Here is a 17,009-nt window from a genome sequence, read left to right on the forward strand (position 1 = left end):
CTGCCCATGACCCATTGTGTCGCTACACAGTCTGTCGAAGAACAGCACTGCCGGCAGAGAGCACCTCCCCCATCCCGCCAGCCGCACCAGACTCAAAGAGCACCCTGGACGACTTCGAGGGACGCAGTTTGCTGGAATATTTGGCGCTCGCGCTGTCACAGGGCTCGTTGGTCTAGGGGTATGATTCCTGCTTAGGGTGCAGGAGGTCCCGGGTTCAAATCCCGGACGAGCCCTAGCGTTTTGTGCAAACTGGTCGCACGTCGGTGGCTGAGTCAGCGCAAAAAGCTGCCCGTCAATGTAAAGCTAATTTCATATTTGCTCTAAGGAACTGACCCTCTGGTCCGACGTATGAAGGTGATTACCAAGGTTTCGGTACAGATCGTAGCAAATGCTTGTCGGTTTAAAGTGATGAAAAAGTGTTTCCGCCCGGGATCGAACCGGGGACCTTCTGCGTGTTAGGCAGACGTGATAACCGCTACACCACGGAAACTACTGCTTTCAGGCTTGCTTCACAGAGAACTTGTAACAAGGTTGCCATCGTAACTTAAAAATTCAATAAATGCGGCACTTGCATGAAGAAGGTACATGCAGCAGATCCACACATGACGTGGCTCACTGGAGTAGTATGCGACATAGGCAGGAAAATGCTGTTCCCGCCCGGGATCGAACCGGGGACCTTCTGCGTGTGAAGCAGATGTGATAACCGCTACACTACGGAAACGACGGACACGCTCACTCCATCCTTGTACACTCGAAGGCGCCTCAGCCTTTCTTTCGCCCGCGCATGCACACACCATAGTTCTTTTGACAGCCTGAAACCCATCGCTGCCGAGGGCTCAACAAGTCTTCGGGGTGCTCGAGAGGGTGTCTGTCGTAGCATCCCGAACGAGATAGCGGCGTTTCGCGCAGTCGTTATTGCAAGTCACATTAGCAAAAACAATCACCTCCTTAGCAGCAGGCAGTGCGAGCCCAGCAGCAGCTTTACATGAAGATGCCAATAGCCCTGGAAGGCCGCCGACCGCGGGCCACGGCACCTCCGAGAACGGTGCTGCCCATGACCCATTGTGTCGCTACACAGTCTGTCGAAGAACAGCACTGCCGGCAGAGAGCACCTCCCCCATCCCGCCAGCCGCACCAGACTCAAAGAGCACCCTGGACGACTTCGAGGGACGCAGTTTGCTGGAATATTTGGCGCTCGCGCTGTCACAGGGCTCGTTGGTCTAGGGGTATGATTCCTGCTTAGGGTGCAGGAGGTCCCGGGTTCAAATCCCGGACGAGCCCTAGCGTTTTGTGCAAACTGGTCGCACGTCGGTGGCTGAGTCAGCGCAAAAAGCTGCCCGTCAATGTAAAGCTAATTTCATATTTGCTCTAAGGAACTGCCCTCTGGTCCGACGTATGAAGGTGATTACCAAGGTTTCGGTACAGATCGTAGCAAATGCTTGTCGGTTTAAAGTGATGAAAAAGTGTTTCCGCCCGGGATCGAACCGGGGACCTTCTGCGTGTTAGGCAGACGTGATAACCGCTACACCACGGAAACTACTGCTTTCAGGCTTGCTTCACAGAGAACTTGTAACAAGGTTGCCATCGTAACTTAAAAATTCAATAAATGCGGCACTTGCATGAAGAAGGTACATGCAGCAGATCCACACATGACGTGGCTCACTGGAGTAGTGTGCGACATAGGCAGGAAAATGCTGTTCCCGCCCGGGATCGAACCGGGGACCTTCTGCGTGTGAAGCAGACGTGATAACCGCTACACTACGGAAACGACGGACACGCTCACTCCATCCTTGTACACTCGAAGGCGCCTCAGCCTTTCTTTCGCCCGCGCATGCACACACCATAGTTCTTTTGACAGCCTGAAACCCATCGCTGCCGAGGGCTCAACAAGTCTTCGGGGTGCTCGAGAGGGTGTCTGTCGTAGCATCCCGAACGAGATAGCGGCGTTTCGCGCAGTCGTTATTGCAAGTCACATTAGCAAAAACAATCACCTCCTTAGCAGCAGGCAGTGCGAGCCCAGCAGCAGCTTTACATGAAGATGCCAATAGCCCTGGAAGGCCGCCGACCGCGGGCCACGGCACCTCCGAGAACGGTGCAGCCCATGACCCATTGTGTCGCTACACAGTCTGTCGAAGAACAGCACTGCCGGCAGAGAGCACCTCCCCCATCCCGCCAGCCGCACCAGACTCAAAGAGCACCCTGGACGACTTCGAGGGACGCAGTTTGCTGGAATATTTGGCGCTCGCGCTGTCACAGGGCTCGTTGGTCTAGGGGTATGATTCCTGCTTAGGGTGCAGGAGGTCCCGGGTTCAAATCCCGGACGAGCCCTAGCGTTTTGTGCAAACTGGTCGCACGTCGGTGGCTGAGTCAGCGCAAAAAGCTGCCCGTCAATGTAAAGCTAATTTCATATTTGCTCTAAGGAACTGACCCTCTGGTCCGACGTATGAAGGTGATTACCAAGGTTTCGGTACAGATCGTAGCAAATGCTTGTCGGTTTAAAGTGATGAAAAAGTGTTTCCGCCCGGGATCGAACCGGGGACCTTCTGCGTGTTAGGCAGACGTGATAACCGCTACACCACGGAAACTACTGCTTTCAGGCTTGCTTCACAGAGAACTTGTAACAAGGTTGCCATCGTAACTTAAAAATTCAATAAATGCGGCACTTGCATGAAGAAGGTACATGCAGCAGATCCACACATGACGTGGCTCACTGGAGTAGTATGCGACATAGGCAGGAAAATGCTGTTCCCGCCCGGGATCGAACCGGGGACCTTCTGTGTGTGAAGCAGATGTGATAACCGCTACACTACGGAAACGACGGACACGCTCACTCCATCCTTGTACACTCGAAGGCGCCTCAGCCTTTCTTTCGCCCGCGCATGCACACACCATAGTTCTTTTGACAGCCTGAAACCCATCGCTGCCGAGGGCTCAACAAGTCTTCGGGGTGCTCGAGAGGGTGTCTGTCGTAGCATCCCGAACGAGATAGCGGCGTTTCGCGCAGTCGTTATTGCAAGTCACATTAGCAAAAACAATCACCTCCTTAGCAGCAGGCAGTGCGAGCCCAGCAGCAGCTTTACATGAAGATGCCAATAGCCCTGGAAGGCCGCCGACCGCGGGCCACGGCACCTCCGAGAACGGTGCTGCCCATGACCCATTGTGTCGCTACACAGTCTGTCGAAGAACAGCACTGCCGGCAGAGAGCACCTCCCCCATCCCGCCAGCCGCACCAGACTCAAAGAGCACCCTGGACGACTTCGAGGGACGCAGTTTGCTGGAATATTTGGCGCTCGCGCTGTCACAGGGCTCGTTGGTCTAGGGGTATGATTCCTGCTTAGGGTGCAGGAGGTCCCGGGTTCAAATCCCGGACGAGCCCTAGCGTTTTGTGCAAACTGGTCGCACGTCGGTGGCTGAGTCAGCGCAAAAAGCTGCCCGTCAATGTAAAGCTAATTTCATATTTGCTCTAAGGAACTGCCCTCTGGTCCGACGTATGAAGGTGATTACCAAGGTTTCGGTACAGATCGTAGCAAATGCTTGTCGGTTTAAAGTGATGAAAAAGTGTTTCCGCCCGGGATCGAACCGGGGACCTTCTGCGTGTTAGGCAGACGTGATAACCGCTACACCACGGAAACTACTGCTTTCAGGCTTGCTTCACAGAGAACTTGTAACAAGGTTGCCATCGTAACTTAAAAATTCAATAAATGCGGCACTTGCATGAAGAAGGTACATGCAGCAGATCCACACATGACGTGGCTCACTGGAGTAGTGTGCGACATAGGCAGGAAAATGCTGTTCCCGCCCGGGATCGAACCGGGGACCTTCTGCGTGTGAAGCAGACGTGATAACCGCTACACTACGGAAACGACGGACACGCTCACTCCATCCTTGTACACTCGAAGGCGCCTCAGCCTTTCTTTCGCCCGCGCATGCACACACCATAGTTCTTTTGACAGCCTGAAACCCATCGCTGCCGAGGGCTCAACAAGTCTTCGGGGTGCTCGAGAGGGTGTCTGTCGTAGCATCCCGAACGAGATAGCGGCGTTTCGCGCAGTCGTTATTGCAAGTCACATTAGCAAAAACAATCACCTCCTTAGCAGCAGGCAGTGCGAGCCCAGCAGCAGCTTTACATGAAGATGCCAATAGCCCTGGAAGGCCGCCGACCGCGGGCCACGGCACCTCCGAGAACGGTGCTGCCCATGACCCATTGTGTCGCTACACAGTCTGTCGAAGAACAGCACTGCCGGCAGAGAGCACCTCCCCCATCCCGCCAGCCGCACCAGACTCAAAGAGCACCCTGGACGACTTCGAGGGACGCAGTTTGCTGGAATATTTGGCGCTCGCGCTGTCACAGGGCTCGTTGGTCTAGGGGTATGATTCCTGCTTAGGGTGCAGGAGGTCCCGGGTTCAAATCCCGGACGAGCCCTAGCGTTTTGTGCAAACTGGTCGCACGTCGGTGGCTGAGTCAGCGCAAAAAGCTGCCCGTCAATGTAAAGCTAATTTCATATTTGCTCTAAGGAACTGACCCTCTGGTCCGACGTATGAAGGTGATTACCAAGGTTTCGGTACAGATCGTAGCAAATGCTTGTCGGTTTAAAGTGATGAAAAAGTGTTTCCGCCCGGGATCGAACCGGGGACCTTCTGCGTGTTAGGCAGACGTGATAACCGCTACACCACCGAAACTACTGCTTTCAGGCTTGCTTCACAGAGAACTTGTAACAAGGTTGCCATCGTAACTTAAAAATTCAATAAATGCGGCACTTGCATGAAGAAGGTACATGCAGCAGATCCACACATGACGTGGCTCACTGGAGTAGTATGCGACATAGGCAGGAAAATGCTGTTCCCGCCCGGGATCGAACCGGGGACCTTCTGTGTGTGAAGCAGATGTGATAACCGCTACACTACGGAAACGACGGACACGCTCACTCCATCCTTGTACACTCGAAGGCGCCTCAGCCTTTCTTTCGCCCGCGCATGCACACACCATAGTTCTTTTGACAGCCTGAAACCCATCGCTGCCGAGGGCTCAACAAGTCTTCGGGGTGCTCGAGAGGGTGTCTGTCGTAGCATCCCGAACGAGATAGCGGCGTTTCGCGCAGTCGTTATTGCAAGTCACATTAGCAGAAACAATCACCTCCTTAGCAGCAGGCAGTGCGAGCCCAGCAGCAGCTTTACATGAAGATGCCAATAGCCCTGGAAGGCCGCCGACCGCGGGCCACGGCACCTCCGAGAACGGTGCTGCCCATGACCCATTGTGTCGCTACACAGTCTGTCGAAGAACAGCACTGCCGGCAGAGAGCACCTCCCCCATCCCGCCAGCCGCACCAGACTCAAAGAGCACCCTGGACGACTTCGAGGGACGCAGTTTGCTGGAATATTTGGCGCTCGCGCTGTCACAGGGCTCGTTGGTCTAGGGGTATGATTCCTGCTTAGGGTGCAGGAGGTCCCGGGTTCAAATCCCGGACGAGCCCTAGCGTTTTGTGCAAACTGGTCGCACGTCGGTGGCTGAGTCAGCGCAAAAAGCTGCCCGTCAATGTAAAGCTAATTTCATATTTGCTCTAAGGAACTGCCCTCTGGTCCGACGTATGAAGGTGATTACCAAGGTTTCGGTACAGATCGTAGCAAATGCTTGTCGGTTTAAAGTGATGAAAAAGTGTTTCCGCCCGGGATCGAACCGGGGACCTTCTGCGTGTTAGGCAGACGTGATAACCGCTACACCACGGAAACTACTGCTTTCAGGCTTGCTTCACAGAGAACTTGTAACAAGGTTGCCATCGTAACTTAAAAATTCAATAAATGCGGCACTTGCATGAAGAAGGTACATGCAGCAGATCCACACATGACGTGGCTCACTGGAGTAGTGTGCGACATAGGCAGGAAAATGCTGTTCCCGCCCGGGATCGAACCGGGGACCTTCTGCGTGTGAAGCAGACGTGATAACCGCTACACTACGGAAACGACGGACACGCTCACTCCATCCTTGTACACTCGAAGGCGCCTCAGCCTTTCTTTCGCCCGCGCATGCACACACCATAGTTCTTTTGACAGCCTGAAACCCATCGCTGCCGAGGGCTCAACAAGTCTTCGGGGTGCTCGAGAGGGTGTCTGTCGTAGCATCCCGAACGAGATAGCGGCGTTTCGCGCAGTCGTTATTGCAAGTCACATTAGCAAAAACAATCACCTCCTTAGCAGCAGGCAGTGCGAGCCCAGCAGCAGCTTTACATGAAGATGCCAATAGCCCTGGAAGGCCGCCGACCGCGGGCCACGGCACCTCCGAGAACGGTGCTGCCCATGACCCATTGTGTCGCTACACAGTCTGTCGAAGAACAGCACTGCCGGCAGAGAGCACCTCCCCCATCCCGCCAGCCGCACCAGACTCAAAGAGCACCCTGGACGACTTCGAGGGACGCAGTTTGCTGGAATATTTGGCGCTCGCGCTGTCACAGGGCTCGTTGGTCTAGGGGTATGATTCCTGCTTAGTGTGCAGGAGGTCCCGGGTTCAAATCCCGGACGAGCCCTAGCGTTTTGTGCAAACTGGTCGCACGTCGGTGGCTGAGTCAGCGCAAAAAGCTGCCCGTCAATGTAAAGCTAATTTCATATTTGCTCTAAGGAACTGCCCTCTGGTCCGACGTATGAAGGTGATTACCAAGGTTTCGGTACAGATCGTAGCAAATGCTTGTCGGTTTAAAGTGATGAAAAAGTGTTTCCGCCCGGGATCGAACCGGGGACCTTCTGCGTGTTAGGCAGACGTGATAACCGCTACACCACGGAAGCTACTGCTTTCAGGCTTGCTTCACAGAGAACTTGTAACAAGGTTGCCATCGTAACTTAAAAATTCAATAAATGCGGCACTTGCATGAAGAAGGTACATGCAGCAGATCCACACATGACGTGGCTCACTGGAGTAGTGTGCGACATAGGCAGGAAAATGCTGTTCCCGCCCGGGATCGAACCGGGGACCTTCTGCGTGTGAAGCAGACGTGATAACCGCTACACTACGGAAACGACGGACACGCTCACTCCATCCTTGTACACTCGAAGGCGCCTCAGCCTTTCTTTCGCCCGCGCATGCACACACCATAGTTCTTTTGACAGCCTGAAACCCATCGCTGCCGAGGGCTCAACAAGTCTTCGGGGTGCTCGAGAGGGTGTCTGTCGTAGCATCCCGAACGAGATAGCGGCGTTTCGCGCAGTCGTTATTGCAAGTCACATTAGCAAAAACAATCACCTCCTTAGCAGCAGGCAGTGCGAGCCCAGCAGCAGCTTTACATGAAGATGCCAATAGCCCTGGAAGGCCGCCGACCGCGGGCCACGGCACCTCCGAGAAGGGTGCAGCCCATGACCCATTGTGTCGCTACACAGTCTGTCGAAGAACAGCACTGCCGGCAGAGAGCACCTCCCCCATCCCGCCAGCCGCACCAGACTCAAAGAGCACCCTGGACGACTTCGAGGGACGCAGTTTGCTGGAATATTTGGCGCTCGCGCTGTCACAGGGCTCGTTGGTCTAGGGGTATGATTCCTGCTTAGGGTGCAGGAGGTCCCGGGTTCAAATCCCGGACGAGCCCTAGCGTTTTGTGCAAACTGGTCGCACGTCGGTGGCTGAGTCAGCGCAAAAAGCTGCCCGTCAATGTAAAGCTAATTTCATATTTGCTCTAAGGAACTGACCCTCTGGTCCGACGTATGAAGGTGATTACCAAGGTTTCGGTACAGATCGTAGCAAATGCTTGTCGGTTTAAAGTGATGAAAAAGTGTTTCCGCCCGGGATCGAACCGGGGACCTTCTGCGTGTTAGGCAGACGTGATAACCGCTACACCACCGAAACTACTGCTTTCAGGCTTGCTTCACAGAGAACTTGTAACAAGGTTGCCATCGTAACTTAAAAATTCAATAAATGCGGCACTTGCATGAAGAAGGTACATGCAGCAGATCCACACATGACGTGGCTCACTGGAGTAGTATGCGACATAGGCAGGAAAATGCTGTTCCCGCCCGGGATCGAACCGGGGACCTTCTGTGTGTGAAGCAGATGTGATAACCGCTACACTACGGAAACGACGGACACGCTCACTCCATCCTTGTACACTCGAAGGCGCCTCAGCCTTTCTTTCGCCCGCGCATGCACACACCATAGTTCTTTTGACAGCCTGAAACCCATCGCTGCCGAGGGCTCAACAAGTCTTCGGGGTGCTCGAGAGGGTGTCTGTCGTAGCATCCCGAACGAGATAGCGGCGTTTCGCGCAGTCGTTATTGCAAGTCACATTAGCAGAAACAATCACCTCCTTAGCAGCAGGCAGTGCGAGCCCAGCAGCAGCTTTACATGAAGATGCCAATAGCCCTGGAAGGCCGCCGACCGCGGGCCACGGCACCTCCGAGAACGGTGCTGCCCATGACCCATTGTGTCGCTACACAGTCTGTCGAAGAACAGCACTGCCGGCAGAGAGCACCTCCCCCATCCCGCCAGCCGCACCAGACTCAAAGAGCACCCTGGACGACTTCGAGGGACGCAGTTTGCTGGAATATTTGGCGCTCGCGCTGTCACAGGGCTCGTTGGTCTAGGGGTATGATTCCTGCTTAGGGTGCAGGAGGTCCCGGGTTCAAATCCCGGACGAGCCCTAGCGTTTTGTGCAAACTGGTCGCACGTCGGTGGCTGAGTCAGCGCAAAAAGCTGCCCGTCAATGTAAAGCTAATTTCATATTTGCTCTAAGGAACTGCCCTCTGGTCCGACGTATGAAGGTGATTACCAAGGTTTCGGTACAGATCGTAGCAAATGCTTGTCGGTTTAAAGTGATGAAAAAGTGTTTCCGCCCGGGATCGAACCGGGGACCTTCTGCGTGTTAGGCAGACGTGATAACCGCTACACCACGGAAACTACTGCTTTCAGGCTTGCTTCACAGAGAACTTGTAACAAGGTTGCCATCGTAACTTAAAAATTCAATAAATGCGGCACTTGCATGAAGAAGGTACATGCAGCAGATCCACACATGACGTGGCTCACTGGAGTAGTGTGCGACATAGGCAGGAAAATGCTGTTCCCGCCCGGGATCGAACCGGGGACCTTCTGCGTGTGAAGCAGACGTGATAACCGCTACACTACGGAAACGACGGACACGCTCACTCCATCCTTGTACACTCGAAGGCGCCTCAGCCTTTCTTTCGCCCGCGCATGCACACACCATAGTTCTTTTGACAGCCTGAAACCCATCGCTGCCGAGGGCTCAACAAGTCTTCGGGGTGCTCGAGAGGGTGTCTGTCGTAGCATCCCGAACGAGATAGCGGCGTTTCGCGCAGTCGTTATTGCAAGTCACATTAGCAAAAACAATCACCTCCTTAGCAGCAGGCAGTGCGAGCCCAGCAGCAGCTTTACATGAAGATGCCAATAGCCCTGGAAGGCCGCCGACCGCGGGCCACGGCACCTCCGAGAACGGTGCTGCCCATGACCCATTGTGTCGCTACACAGTCTGTCGAAGAACAGCACTGCCGGCAGAGAGCACCTCCCCCATCCCGCCAGCCGCACCAGACTCAAAGAGCACCCTGGACGACTTCGAGGGACGCAGTTTGCTGGAATATTTGGCGCTCGCGCTGTCACAGGGCTCGTTGGTCTAGGGGTATGATTCCTGCTTAGTGTGCAGGAGGTCCCGGGTTCAAATCCCGGACGAGCCCTAGCGTTTTGTGCAAACTGGTCGCACGTCGGTGGCTGAGTCAGCGCAAAAAGCTGCCCGTCAATGTAAAGCTAATTTCATATTTGCTCTAAGGAACTGCCCTCTGGTCCGACGTATGAAGGTGATTACCAAGGTTTCGGTACAGATCGTAGCAAATGCTTGTCGGTTTAAAGTGATGAAAAAGTGTTTCCGCCCGGGATCGAACCGGGGACCTTCTGCGTGTTAGGCAGACGTGATAACCGCTACACCACGGAAGCTACTGCTTTCAGGCTTGCTTCACAGAGAACTTGTAACAAGGTTGCCATCGTAACTTAAAAATTCAATAAATGCGGCACTTGCATGAAGAAGGTACATGCAGCAGATCCACACATGACGTGGCTCACTGGAGTAGTATGCGACATAGGCAGGAAAATGCTGTTCCCGCCCGGGGTCGAACCGGGGACCTCCTGCGTGTGAAGCAGATGTGATAACCGCTACACTACGGAAACGACGGACACGCTCACTCCATCCTTGTACACTCGAAGGCGCCTCAGCCTTTCTTTCGCCCGCGCATGCACACACCATAGTTCTTTTGACAGCCTGAAACCCATCGCTGCCGAGGGCTCAACAAGTCTTCGGGGTGCTCGAGAGGGTGTCTGTCGTAGCATCCCGAACGAGATAGCGGCGTTTCGCGCAGTCGTTATTGCAAGTCACATTAGCAAAAACAATCACCTCCTTAGCAGCAGGCAGTGCGAGCCCAGCAGCAGCTTTACATGAAGATGCCAATAGCCCTGGAAGGCCGCCGACCGCGGGCCACGGCACCTCCAAGAACGGTGCTGCCCATGACCCATTGTGTCGCTACACAGTCTGTCGAAGAACAGCACTGCCGGCAGAGAGCACCTCCCCCATCCCGCCAGCCGCACCAGACTCAAAGAGCACCCTGGACGACTTCGAGGGACGCAGTTTGCTGGAATATTTGGCGCTCGCGCTGTCACAGGGCTCGTTGGTCTAGGGGTATGATTCCTGCTTAGGGTGCAGGAGGTCCCGGGTTCAAATCCCGGACGAGCCCTAGCGTTTTGTGCAAACTGGTCGCACGTCGGTGGCTGAGTCAGCGCAAAAAGCTGCCCGTCAATGTAAAGCTAATTTCATATTTGCTCTAAGGAACTGACCCTCTGGTCCGACGTATGAAGGTGATTACCAAGGTTTCGGTACAGATCGTAGCAAATGCTTGTCGGTTTAAAGTGATGAAAAAGTGTTTCCGCCCGGGATCGAACCGGGGACCTTCTGCGTGTTAGGCAGACGTGATAACCGCTACACCACGGAAACTACTGCTTTCAGGCTTGCTTCACAGAGAACTTGTAACAAGGTTGCCATCGTAACTTAAAAATTCAATAAATGCGGCACTTGCATGAAGAAGGTACATGCAGCAGATCCACACATGACGTGGCTCACTGGAGTAGTATGCGACATAGGCAGGAAAATGCTGTTCCCGCCCGGGATCGAACCGGGGACCTTCTGCGTGTGAAGCAGATGTGATAACCGCTACACTACGGAAACGACGGACACGCTCACTCCATCCTTGTACACTCGAAGGCGCCTCAGCCTTTCTTTCGCCCGCGCATGCACACACCATAGTTCTTTTGACAGCCTGAAACCCATCGCTGCCGAGGGCTCAACAAGTCTTCGGGGTGCTCGAGAGGGTGTCTGTCGTAGCATCCCGAACGAGATAGCGGCGTTTCGCGCAGTCGTTATTGCAAGTCACATTAGCAAAAACAATCACCTCCTTAGCAGCAGGCAGTGCGAGCCCAGCAGCAGCTTTACATGAAGATGCCAATAGCCCTGGAAGGCCGCCGCCCGCGGGCCACGGCACCTCCGAGAACGGTGCTGCCCATGACCCATTGTGTCGCTACACAGTCTGTCGAAGAACAGCACTGCCGGCAGAGAGCACCTCCCCCATCCCGCCAGCCGCACCAGACTCAAAGAGCACCCTGGACGACTTCGAGGGACGCAGTTTGCTGGAATATTTGGCGCTCGCGCTGTCACAGGGCTCGTTGGTCTAGGGGTATGATTCCTGCTTAGGGTGCAGGAGGTCCCGGGTTCAAATCCCGGACGAGCCCTAGCGTTTTGTGCAAACTGGTCGCACGTCGGTGGCTGAGTCAGCGCAAAAAGCTGCCCGTCAATGTAAAGCTAATTTCATATTTGCTCTAAGGAACTGACCCTCTGGTCCGACGTATGAAGGTGATTACCAAGGTTTCGGTACAGATCGTAGCAAATGCTTGTCGGTTTAAAGTGATGAAAAAGTGTTTCCGCCCGGGATCGAACCGGGGACCTTCTGCGTGTTAGGCAGACGTGATAACCGCTACACCACGGAAACTACTGCTTTCAGGCTTGCTTCACAGAGAACTTGTAACAAGGTTGCCATCGTAACTTAAAAATTCAATAAATGCGGCACTTGCATGAAGAAGGTACATGCAGCAGATCCACACATGACGTGGCTCACTGGAGTAGTATGCGACATAGGCAGGAAAATGCTGTTCCCGCCCGGGATCGAACCGGGGACCTTCTGCGTGTGAAGCAGATGTGATAACCGCTACACTACGGAAACGACGGACACGCTCACTCCATCCTTGTACACTCGAAGGCGCCTCAGCCTTTCTTTCGCCCGCGCATGCACACACCATAGTTCTTTTGACAGCCTGAAACCCATCGCTGCCGAGGGCTCAACAAGTCTTCGGGGTGCTCGAGAGGGTGTCTGTCGTAGCATCCCGAACGAGATAGCGGCGTTTCGCGCAGTCGTTATTGCAAGTCACATTAGCAAAAACAATCACCTCCTTAGCAGCAGGCAGTGCGAGCCCAGCAGCAGCTTTACATGAAGATGCCAATAGCCCTGGAAGGCCGCCGACCGCGGGCCACGGCACCTCCGAGAACGGTGCTGCCCATGACCCATTGTGTCGCTACACAGTCTGTCGAAGAACAGCACTGCCGGCAGAGAGCACCTCCCCCATCCCGCCAGCCGCACCAGACTCAAAGAGCACCCTGGACGACTTCGAGGGACGCAGTTTGCTGGAATATTTGGCGCTCGCGCTGTCACAGGGCTCGTTGGTCTAGGGGTATGATTCCTGCTTAGGGTGCAGGAGGTCCCGGGTTCAAATCCCGGACGAGCCCTAGCGTTTTGTGCAAACTGGTCGCACGTCGGTGGCTGAGTCAGCGCAAAAAGCTGCCCGTCAATGTAAAGCTAATTTCATATTTGCTCTAAGGAACTGACCCTCTGGTCCGACGTATGAAGGTGATTACCAAGGTTTCGGTACAGATCGTAGCAAATGCTTGTCGGTTTAAAGTGATGAAAAAGTGTTTCCGCCCGGGATCGAACCGGGGACCTTCTGCGTGTTAGGCAGACGTGATAACCGCTACACCACGGAAACTACTGCTTTCAGGCTTGCTTCACAGAGAACTTGTAACAAGGTTGCCATCGTAACTTAAAAATTCAATAAATGCGGCACTTGCATGAAGAAGGTACATGCAGCAGATCCACACATGACGTGGCTCACTGGAGTAGTATGCGACATAGGCAGGAAAATGCTGTTCCCGCCCGGGATCGAACCGGGGACCTTCTGCGTGTGAAGCAGATGTGATAACCGCTACACTACGGAAACGACGGACACGCTCACTCCATCCTTGTACACTCGAAGGCGCCTCAGCCTTTCTTTCGCCCGCGCATGCACACACCATAGTTCTTTTGACAGCCTGAAACCCATCGCTGCCGAGGGCTCAACAAGTCTTCGGGGTGCTCGAGAGGGTGTCTGTCGTAGCATCCCGAACGAGATAGCGGCGTTTCGCGCAGTCGTTATTGCAAGTCACATTAGCAAAAACAATCACCTCCTTAGCAGCAGGCAGTGCGAGCCCAGCAGCAGCTTTACATGAAGATGCCAATAGCCCTGGAAGGCCGCCGCCCGCGGGCCACGGCACCTCCGAGAACGGTGCTGCCCATGACCCATTGTGTCGCTACACAGTCTGTCGAAGAACAGCACTGCCGGCAGAGAGCACCTCCCCCATCCCGCCAGCCGCACCAGACTCAAAGAGCACCCTGGACGACTTCGAGGGACGCAGTTTGCTGGAATATTTGGCGCTCGCGCTGTCACAGGGCTCGTTGGTCTAGGGGTATGATTCCTGCTTAGGGTGCAGGAGGTCCCGGGTTCAAATCCCGGACGAGCCCTAGCGTTTTGTGCAAACTGGTCGCACGTCGGTGGCTGAGTCAGCGCAAAAAGCTGCCCGTCAATGTAAAGCTAATTTCATATTTGCTCTAAGGAACTGACCCTCTGGTCCGACGTATGAAGGTGATTACCAAGGTTTCGGTACAGATCGTAGCAAATGCTTGTCGGTTTAAAGTGATGAAAAAGTGTTTCCGCCCGGGATCGAACCGGGGACCTTCTGCGTGTTAGGCAGACGTGATAACCGCTACACCACCGAAACTACTGCTTTCAGGCTTGCTTCACAGAGAACTTGTAACAAGGTTGCCATCGTAACTTAAAAATTCAATAAATGCGGCACTTGCATGAAGAAGGTACATGCAGCAGATCCACACATGACGTGGCTCACTGGAGTAGTATGCGACATAGGCAGGAAAATGCTGTTCCCGCCCGGGATCGAACCGGGGACCTTCTGCGTGTGGAGCAGATGTGATAACCGCTACACTACGGAAACGACGGACACGCTCACTCCATCCTTGTACACTCGAAGGCGCCTCAGCCTTTCTTTCGCCCGCGCATGCACACACCATAGTTCTTTTGACAGCCTGAAACCCATCGCTGCCGAGGGCTCAACAAGTCTTCGGGGTGCTCGAGAGGGTGTCTGTCGTAGCATCCCGAACGAGATAGCGGCGTTTCGCGCAGTCGTTATTGCAAGTCACATTAGCAAAAACAATCACCTCCTTAGCAGCAGGCAGTGCGAGCCCAGCAGCAGCTTTACATGAAGATGCCAATAGCCCTGGAAGGCCGCCGACCGCGGGCCACGGCACCTCCGAGAACGGTGCTGCCCATGACCCATTGTGTCGCTACACAGTCTGTCGAAGAACAGCACTGCCGGCAGAGAGCACCTCCCCCATCCCGCCAGCCGCACCAGACTCAAAGAGCACCCTGGACGACTTCGAGGGACGCAGTTTGCTGGAATATTTGGCGCTCGCGCTGTCACAGGGCTCGTTGGTCTAGGGGTATGATTCCTGCTTAGGGTGCAGGAGGTCCCGGGTTCAAATCCCGGACGAGCCCTAGCGTTTTGTGCAAACTGGTCGCACGTCGGTGGCTGAGTCAGCGCAAAAAGCTGCCCGTCAATGTAAAGCTAATTTCATATTTGCTCTAAGGAACTGACCCTCTGGTCCGACGTATGAAGGTGATTACCAAGGTTTCGGTACAGATCGTAGCAAATGCTTGTCGGTTTAAAGTGATGAAAAAGTGTTTCCGCCCGGGATCGAACCGGGGACCTTCTGCGTGTTAGGCAGACGTGATAACCGCTACACCACCGAAACTACTGCTTTCAGGCTTGCTTCACAGAGAACTTGTAACAAGGTTGCCATCGTAACTTAAAAATTCAATAAATGCGGCACTTGCATGAAGAAGGTACATGCAGCAGATCCACACATGACGTGGCTCACTGGAGTAGTATGCGACATAGGCAGGAAAATGCTGTTCCCGCCCGGGATCGAACCGGGGACCTTCTGCGTGTGGAGCAGATGTGATAACCGCTACACTACGGAAACGACGGACACGCTCACTCCATCCTTGTACACTCGAAGGCGCCTCAGCCTTTCTTTCGCCCGCGCATGCACACACCATAGTTCTTTTGACAGCCTGAAACCCATCGCTGCCGAGGGCTCAACAAGTCTTCGGGGTGCTCGAGAGGGTGTCTGTCGTAGCATCCCGAACGAGATAGCGGCGTTTCGCGCAGTCGTTATTGCAAGTCACATTAGCAAAAACAATCACCTCCTTAGCAGCAGGCAGTGCGAGCCCAGCAGCAGCTTTACATGAAGATGCCAATAGCCCTGGAAGGCCGCCGACCGCGGGCCACGGCACCTCCGAGAAGGGTGCTGCCCATGACCCATTGTGTCGCTACACAGTCTGTCGAAGAACAGCACTGCCGGCAGAGAGCACCTCCCCCATCCCGCCAGCCGCACCAGACTCAAAGAGCACCCTGGACGACTTCGAGGGACGCAGTTTGCTGGAATATTTGGCGCTCGCGCTGTCACAGGGCTCGTTGGTCTAGGGGTATGATTCCTGCTTAGGGTGCAGGAGGTCCCGGGTTCAAATCCCGGACGAGCCCTAGCGTTTTGTGCAAACTGGTCGCACGTCGGTGGCTGAGTCAGCGCAAAAAGCTGCCCGTCAATGTAAAGCTAATTTCATATTTGCTCTAAGGAACTGACCCTCTGGTCCGACGTATGAAGGTGATTACCAAGGTTTCGGTACAGATCGTAGCAAATGCTTGTCGGTTTAAAGTGATGAAAAAGTGTTTCCGCCCGGGATCGAACCGGGGACCTTCTGCGTGTTAGGCAGACGTGATAACCGCTACACCACCGAAACTACTGCTTTCAGGCTTGCTTCACAGAGAACTTGTAACAAGGTTGCCATCGTAACTTAAAAATTCAATAAATGCGGCACTTGCATGAAGAAGGTACATGGAGCAGATCCACACATGACGTGGCTCACTGGAGTAGTATGCGACATAGGCAGGAAAATGCTGTTCCCGCCCGGGATCGAACCGGGGACCTTCTGCGTGTGGAGCAGATGTGATAACCGCTACACTACGGAAACGACGGACACGCTCACTCCATCCTTGTACACTCGAAGGCGCCTCAGCCTTTCTTTCGCCCGCGCATGCACACACCATAGTTCTTTTGACAGCCTGAAACCCATCGCTGCCGAGGGCTCAACAAGTCTTCGGGGTGCTCGAGAGGGTGTCTGTCGTAGCATCCCGAACGAGATAGCGGCGTTTCGCGCAGTCGTTATTGCAAGTCACATTAGCAAAAACAATCACCTCCTTAGCAGCAGGCAGTGCGAGCCCAGCAGCAGCTTTACATGAAGATGCCAATAGCCCTGGAAGGCCGCCGACCGCGGGCCACGGCACCTCCGAGAAGGGTGCTGCCCATGACCCATTGTGTCGCTACACAGTCTGTCGAAGAACAGCACTGCCGGCAGAGAGCACCTCCCCCATCCCGCCAGCCGCACCAGACTCAAAGAGCACCCTGGACGACTTCGAGGGACGCAGTTTGCTGGAATATTTGGCGCTCGCGCTGTCACAGGGCTCGTTGGTCTAGGGGTATGATTCCTGCTTAGGGTGCAGGAGGTCCCGGGTTCAAATCCCGGACGAGCCCTAGCGTTTTGTGCA

The 17,009-nt window shown here is 54.5% G+C and overlaps 49 non-coding genes across 49 annotated transcripts; 17 read left to right on the forward strand and 32 right to left on the reverse strand.

Moving 5' to 3' along the window:
• Positions 1-161: 161 nt before the first annotated feature.
• Trnap-agg (transfer RNA proline (anticodon AGG)) lies at positions 162-233 on the forward strand. Its single transcript has one exon. It is a non-coding gene; the product is annotated as a tRNA-Pro (tRNA).
• A 184-nt stretch (positions 234-417) lies between these two features.
• On the reverse strand, positions 418-490 carry Trnav-aac (transfer RNA valine (anticodon AAC)). The gene has a single exon. It is a non-coding gene; the product is annotated as a tRNA-Val (tRNA).
• Positions 491-648: 158 nt separating this feature from the next.
• Positions 649-721, reverse strand: Trnav-cac (transfer RNA valine (anticodon CAC)). Its single transcript has one exon. It is a non-coding gene; the product is annotated as a tRNA-Val (tRNA).
• Positions 722-1,209: 488 nt separating this feature from the next.
• On the forward strand, positions 1,210-1,281 carry Trnap-agg (transfer RNA proline (anticodon AGG)). The gene has a single exon. It is a non-coding gene; the product is annotated as a tRNA-Pro (tRNA).
• A 183-nt stretch (positions 1,282-1,464) lies between these two features.
• Positions 1,465-1,537, reverse strand: Trnav-aac (transfer RNA valine (anticodon AAC)). The gene has a single exon. It is a non-coding gene; the product is annotated as a tRNA-Val (tRNA).
• A 158-nt stretch (positions 1,538-1,695) lies between these two features.
• Positions 1,696-1,768, reverse strand: Trnav-cac (transfer RNA valine (anticodon CAC)). The gene has a single exon. It is a non-coding gene; the product is annotated as a tRNA-Val (tRNA).
• A 488-nt stretch (positions 1,769-2,256) lies between these two features.
• Positions 2,257-2,328, forward strand: Trnap-agg (transfer RNA proline (anticodon AGG)). The gene has a single exon. It is a non-coding gene; the product is annotated as a tRNA-Pro (tRNA).
• Positions 2,329-2,512: 184 nt separating this feature from the next.
• Trnav-aac (transfer RNA valine (anticodon AAC)) lies at positions 2,513-2,585 on the reverse strand. Its single transcript has one exon. It is a non-coding gene; the product is annotated as a tRNA-Val (tRNA).
• Positions 2,586-2,743: 158 nt separating this feature from the next.
• Trnav-cac (transfer RNA valine (anticodon CAC)) lies at positions 2,744-2,816 on the reverse strand. The gene has a single exon. It is a non-coding gene; the product is annotated as a tRNA-Val (tRNA).
• A 488-nt stretch (positions 2,817-3,304) lies between these two features.
• Positions 3,305-3,376, forward strand: Trnap-agg (transfer RNA proline (anticodon AGG)). Its single transcript has one exon. It is a non-coding gene; the product is annotated as a tRNA-Pro (tRNA).
• A 183-nt stretch (positions 3,377-3,559) lies between these two features.
• Trnav-aac (transfer RNA valine (anticodon AAC)) lies at positions 3,560-3,632 on the reverse strand. The gene has a single exon. It is a non-coding gene; the product is annotated as a tRNA-Val (tRNA).
• A 158-nt stretch (positions 3,633-3,790) lies between these two features.
• On the reverse strand, positions 3,791-3,863 carry Trnav-cac (transfer RNA valine (anticodon CAC)). The gene has a single exon. It is a non-coding gene; the product is annotated as a tRNA-Val (tRNA).
• A 488-nt stretch (positions 3,864-4,351) lies between these two features.
• Trnap-agg (transfer RNA proline (anticodon AGG)) lies at positions 4,352-4,423 on the forward strand. The gene has a single exon. It is a non-coding gene; the product is annotated as a tRNA-Pro (tRNA).
• Positions 4,424-4,607: 184 nt separating this feature from the next.
• Trnav-aac (transfer RNA valine (anticodon AAC)) lies at positions 4,608-4,680 on the reverse strand. The gene has a single exon. It is a non-coding gene; the product is annotated as a tRNA-Val (tRNA).
• A 158-nt stretch (positions 4,681-4,838) lies between these two features.
• Trnav-cac (transfer RNA valine (anticodon CAC)) lies at positions 4,839-4,911 on the reverse strand. Its single transcript has one exon. It is a non-coding gene; the product is annotated as a tRNA-Val (tRNA).
• A 488-nt stretch (positions 4,912-5,399) lies between these two features.
• Trnap-agg (transfer RNA proline (anticodon AGG)) lies at positions 5,400-5,471 on the forward strand. Its single transcript has one exon. It is a non-coding gene; the product is annotated as a tRNA-Pro (tRNA).
• Positions 5,472-5,654: 183 nt separating this feature from the next.
• On the reverse strand, positions 5,655-5,727 carry Trnav-aac (transfer RNA valine (anticodon AAC)). The gene has a single exon. It is a non-coding gene; the product is annotated as a tRNA-Val (tRNA).
• Positions 5,728-5,885: 158 nt separating this feature from the next.
• Positions 5,886-5,958, reverse strand: Trnav-cac (transfer RNA valine (anticodon CAC)). The gene has a single exon. It is a non-coding gene; the product is annotated as a tRNA-Val (tRNA).
• Positions 5,959-6,446: 488 nt separating this feature from the next.
• Positions 6,447-6,518, forward strand: Trnat-agu (transfer RNA threonine (anticodon AGU)). The gene has a single exon. It is a non-coding gene; the product is annotated as a tRNA-Thr (tRNA).
• Positions 6,519-6,701: 183 nt separating this feature from the next.
• Positions 6,702-6,774, reverse strand: Trnav-aac (transfer RNA valine (anticodon AAC)). The gene has a single exon. It is a non-coding gene; the product is annotated as a tRNA-Val (tRNA).
• Positions 6,775-6,932: 158 nt separating this feature from the next.
• Positions 6,933-7,005, reverse strand: Trnav-cac (transfer RNA valine (anticodon CAC)). The gene has a single exon. It is a non-coding gene; the product is annotated as a tRNA-Val (tRNA).
• Positions 7,006-7,493: 488 nt separating this feature from the next.
• Positions 7,494-7,565, forward strand: Trnap-agg (transfer RNA proline (anticodon AGG)). Its single transcript has one exon. It is a non-coding gene; the product is annotated as a tRNA-Pro (tRNA).
• Positions 7,566-7,749: 184 nt separating this feature from the next.
• On the reverse strand, positions 7,750-7,822 carry Trnav-aac (transfer RNA valine (anticodon AAC)). Its single transcript has one exon. It is a non-coding gene; the product is annotated as a tRNA-Val (tRNA).
• Positions 7,823-7,980: 158 nt separating this feature from the next.
• On the reverse strand, positions 7,981-8,053 carry Trnav-cac (transfer RNA valine (anticodon CAC)). The gene has a single exon. It is a non-coding gene; the product is annotated as a tRNA-Val (tRNA).
• Positions 8,054-8,541: 488 nt separating this feature from the next.
• Trnap-agg (transfer RNA proline (anticodon AGG)) lies at positions 8,542-8,613 on the forward strand. Its single transcript has one exon. It is a non-coding gene; the product is annotated as a tRNA-Pro (tRNA).
• A 183-nt stretch (positions 8,614-8,796) lies between these two features.
• Positions 8,797-8,869, reverse strand: Trnav-aac (transfer RNA valine (anticodon AAC)). Its single transcript has one exon. It is a non-coding gene; the product is annotated as a tRNA-Val (tRNA).
• A 158-nt stretch (positions 8,870-9,027) lies between these two features.
• Trnav-cac (transfer RNA valine (anticodon CAC)) lies at positions 9,028-9,100 on the reverse strand. The gene has a single exon. It is a non-coding gene; the product is annotated as a tRNA-Val (tRNA).
• Positions 9,101-9,588: 488 nt separating this feature from the next.
• Trnat-agu (transfer RNA threonine (anticodon AGU)) lies at positions 9,589-9,660 on the forward strand. Its single transcript has one exon. It is a non-coding gene; the product is annotated as a tRNA-Thr (tRNA).
• A 183-nt stretch (positions 9,661-9,843) lies between these two features.
• Positions 9,844-9,916, reverse strand: Trnav-aac (transfer RNA valine (anticodon AAC)). Its single transcript has one exon. It is a non-coding gene; the product is annotated as a tRNA-Val (tRNA).
• A 158-nt stretch (positions 9,917-10,074) lies between these two features.
• Positions 10,075-10,147, reverse strand: Trnav-cac (transfer RNA valine (anticodon CAC)). Its single transcript has one exon. It is a non-coding gene; the product is annotated as a tRNA-Val (tRNA).
• A 488-nt stretch (positions 10,148-10,635) lies between these two features.
• On the forward strand, positions 10,636-10,707 carry Trnap-agg (transfer RNA proline (anticodon AGG)). Its single transcript has one exon. It is a non-coding gene; the product is annotated as a tRNA-Pro (tRNA).
• Positions 10,708-10,891: 184 nt separating this feature from the next.
• Positions 10,892-10,964, reverse strand: Trnav-aac (transfer RNA valine (anticodon AAC)). Its single transcript has one exon. It is a non-coding gene; the product is annotated as a tRNA-Val (tRNA).
• A 158-nt stretch (positions 10,965-11,122) lies between these two features.
• Positions 11,123-11,195, reverse strand: Trnav-cac (transfer RNA valine (anticodon CAC)). Its single transcript has one exon. It is a non-coding gene; the product is annotated as a tRNA-Val (tRNA).
• Positions 11,196-11,683: 488 nt separating this feature from the next.
• Trnap-agg (transfer RNA proline (anticodon AGG)) lies at positions 11,684-11,755 on the forward strand. Its single transcript has one exon. It is a non-coding gene; the product is annotated as a tRNA-Pro (tRNA).
• A 184-nt stretch (positions 11,756-11,939) lies between these two features.
• On the reverse strand, positions 11,940-12,012 carry Trnav-aac (transfer RNA valine (anticodon AAC)). Its single transcript has one exon. It is a non-coding gene; the product is annotated as a tRNA-Val (tRNA).
• Positions 12,013-12,170: 158 nt separating this feature from the next.
• Positions 12,171-12,243, reverse strand: Trnav-cac (transfer RNA valine (anticodon CAC)). The gene has a single exon. It is a non-coding gene; the product is annotated as a tRNA-Val (tRNA).
• Positions 12,244-12,731: 488 nt separating this feature from the next.
• Positions 12,732-12,803, forward strand: Trnap-agg (transfer RNA proline (anticodon AGG)). Its single transcript has one exon. It is a non-coding gene; the product is annotated as a tRNA-Pro (tRNA).
• Positions 12,804-12,987: 184 nt separating this feature from the next.
• On the reverse strand, positions 12,988-13,060 carry Trnav-aac (transfer RNA valine (anticodon AAC)). Its single transcript has one exon. It is a non-coding gene; the product is annotated as a tRNA-Val (tRNA).
• A 158-nt stretch (positions 13,061-13,218) lies between these two features.
• Positions 13,219-13,291, reverse strand: Trnav-cac (transfer RNA valine (anticodon CAC)). The gene has a single exon. It is a non-coding gene; the product is annotated as a tRNA-Val (tRNA).
• Positions 13,292-13,779: 488 nt separating this feature from the next.
• Positions 13,780-13,851, forward strand: Trnap-agg (transfer RNA proline (anticodon AGG)). The gene has a single exon. It is a non-coding gene; the product is annotated as a tRNA-Pro (tRNA).
• Positions 13,852-14,035: 184 nt separating this feature from the next.
• Positions 14,036-14,108, reverse strand: Trnav-aac (transfer RNA valine (anticodon AAC)). Its single transcript has one exon. It is a non-coding gene; the product is annotated as a tRNA-Val (tRNA).
• A 158-nt stretch (positions 14,109-14,266) lies between these two features.
• Trnav-cac (transfer RNA valine (anticodon CAC)) lies at positions 14,267-14,339 on the reverse strand. The gene has a single exon. It is a non-coding gene; the product is annotated as a tRNA-Val (tRNA).
• Positions 14,340-14,827: 488 nt separating this feature from the next.
• On the forward strand, positions 14,828-14,899 carry Trnap-agg (transfer RNA proline (anticodon AGG)). The gene has a single exon. It is a non-coding gene; the product is annotated as a tRNA-Pro (tRNA).
• A 184-nt stretch (positions 14,900-15,083) lies between these two features.
• Trnav-aac (transfer RNA valine (anticodon AAC)) lies at positions 15,084-15,156 on the reverse strand. Its single transcript has one exon. It is a non-coding gene; the product is annotated as a tRNA-Val (tRNA).
• A 158-nt stretch (positions 15,157-15,314) lies between these two features.
• Trnav-cac (transfer RNA valine (anticodon CAC)) lies at positions 15,315-15,387 on the reverse strand. Its single transcript has one exon. It is a non-coding gene; the product is annotated as a tRNA-Val (tRNA).
• A 488-nt stretch (positions 15,388-15,875) lies between these two features.
• Trnap-agg (transfer RNA proline (anticodon AGG)) lies at positions 15,876-15,947 on the forward strand. The gene has a single exon. It is a non-coding gene; the product is annotated as a tRNA-Pro (tRNA).
• Positions 15,948-16,131: 184 nt separating this feature from the next.
• Positions 16,132-16,204, reverse strand: Trnav-aac (transfer RNA valine (anticodon AAC)). Its single transcript has one exon. It is a non-coding gene; the product is annotated as a tRNA-Val (tRNA).
• A 158-nt stretch (positions 16,205-16,362) lies between these two features.
• Positions 16,363-16,435, reverse strand: Trnav-cac (transfer RNA valine (anticodon CAC)). Its single transcript has one exon. It is a non-coding gene; the product is annotated as a tRNA-Val (tRNA).
• A 488-nt stretch (positions 16,436-16,923) lies between these two features.
• Trnap-agg (transfer RNA proline (anticodon AGG)) lies at positions 16,924-16,995 on the forward strand. Its single transcript has one exon. It is a non-coding gene; the product is annotated as a tRNA-Pro (tRNA).
• Positions 16,996-17,009: the final 14 nt, after the last annotated feature.

Source organism: Schistocerca nitens, chromosome 2, assembly GCF_023898315.1.
Source record: "Schistocerca nitens isolate TAMUIC-IGC-003100 chromosome 2, iqSchNite1.1, whole genome shotgun sequence".
NCBI classification, from domain to species: Eukaryota; Metazoa; Arthropoda; class Insecta; order Orthoptera; family Acrididae; genus Schistocerca; species Schistocerca nitens.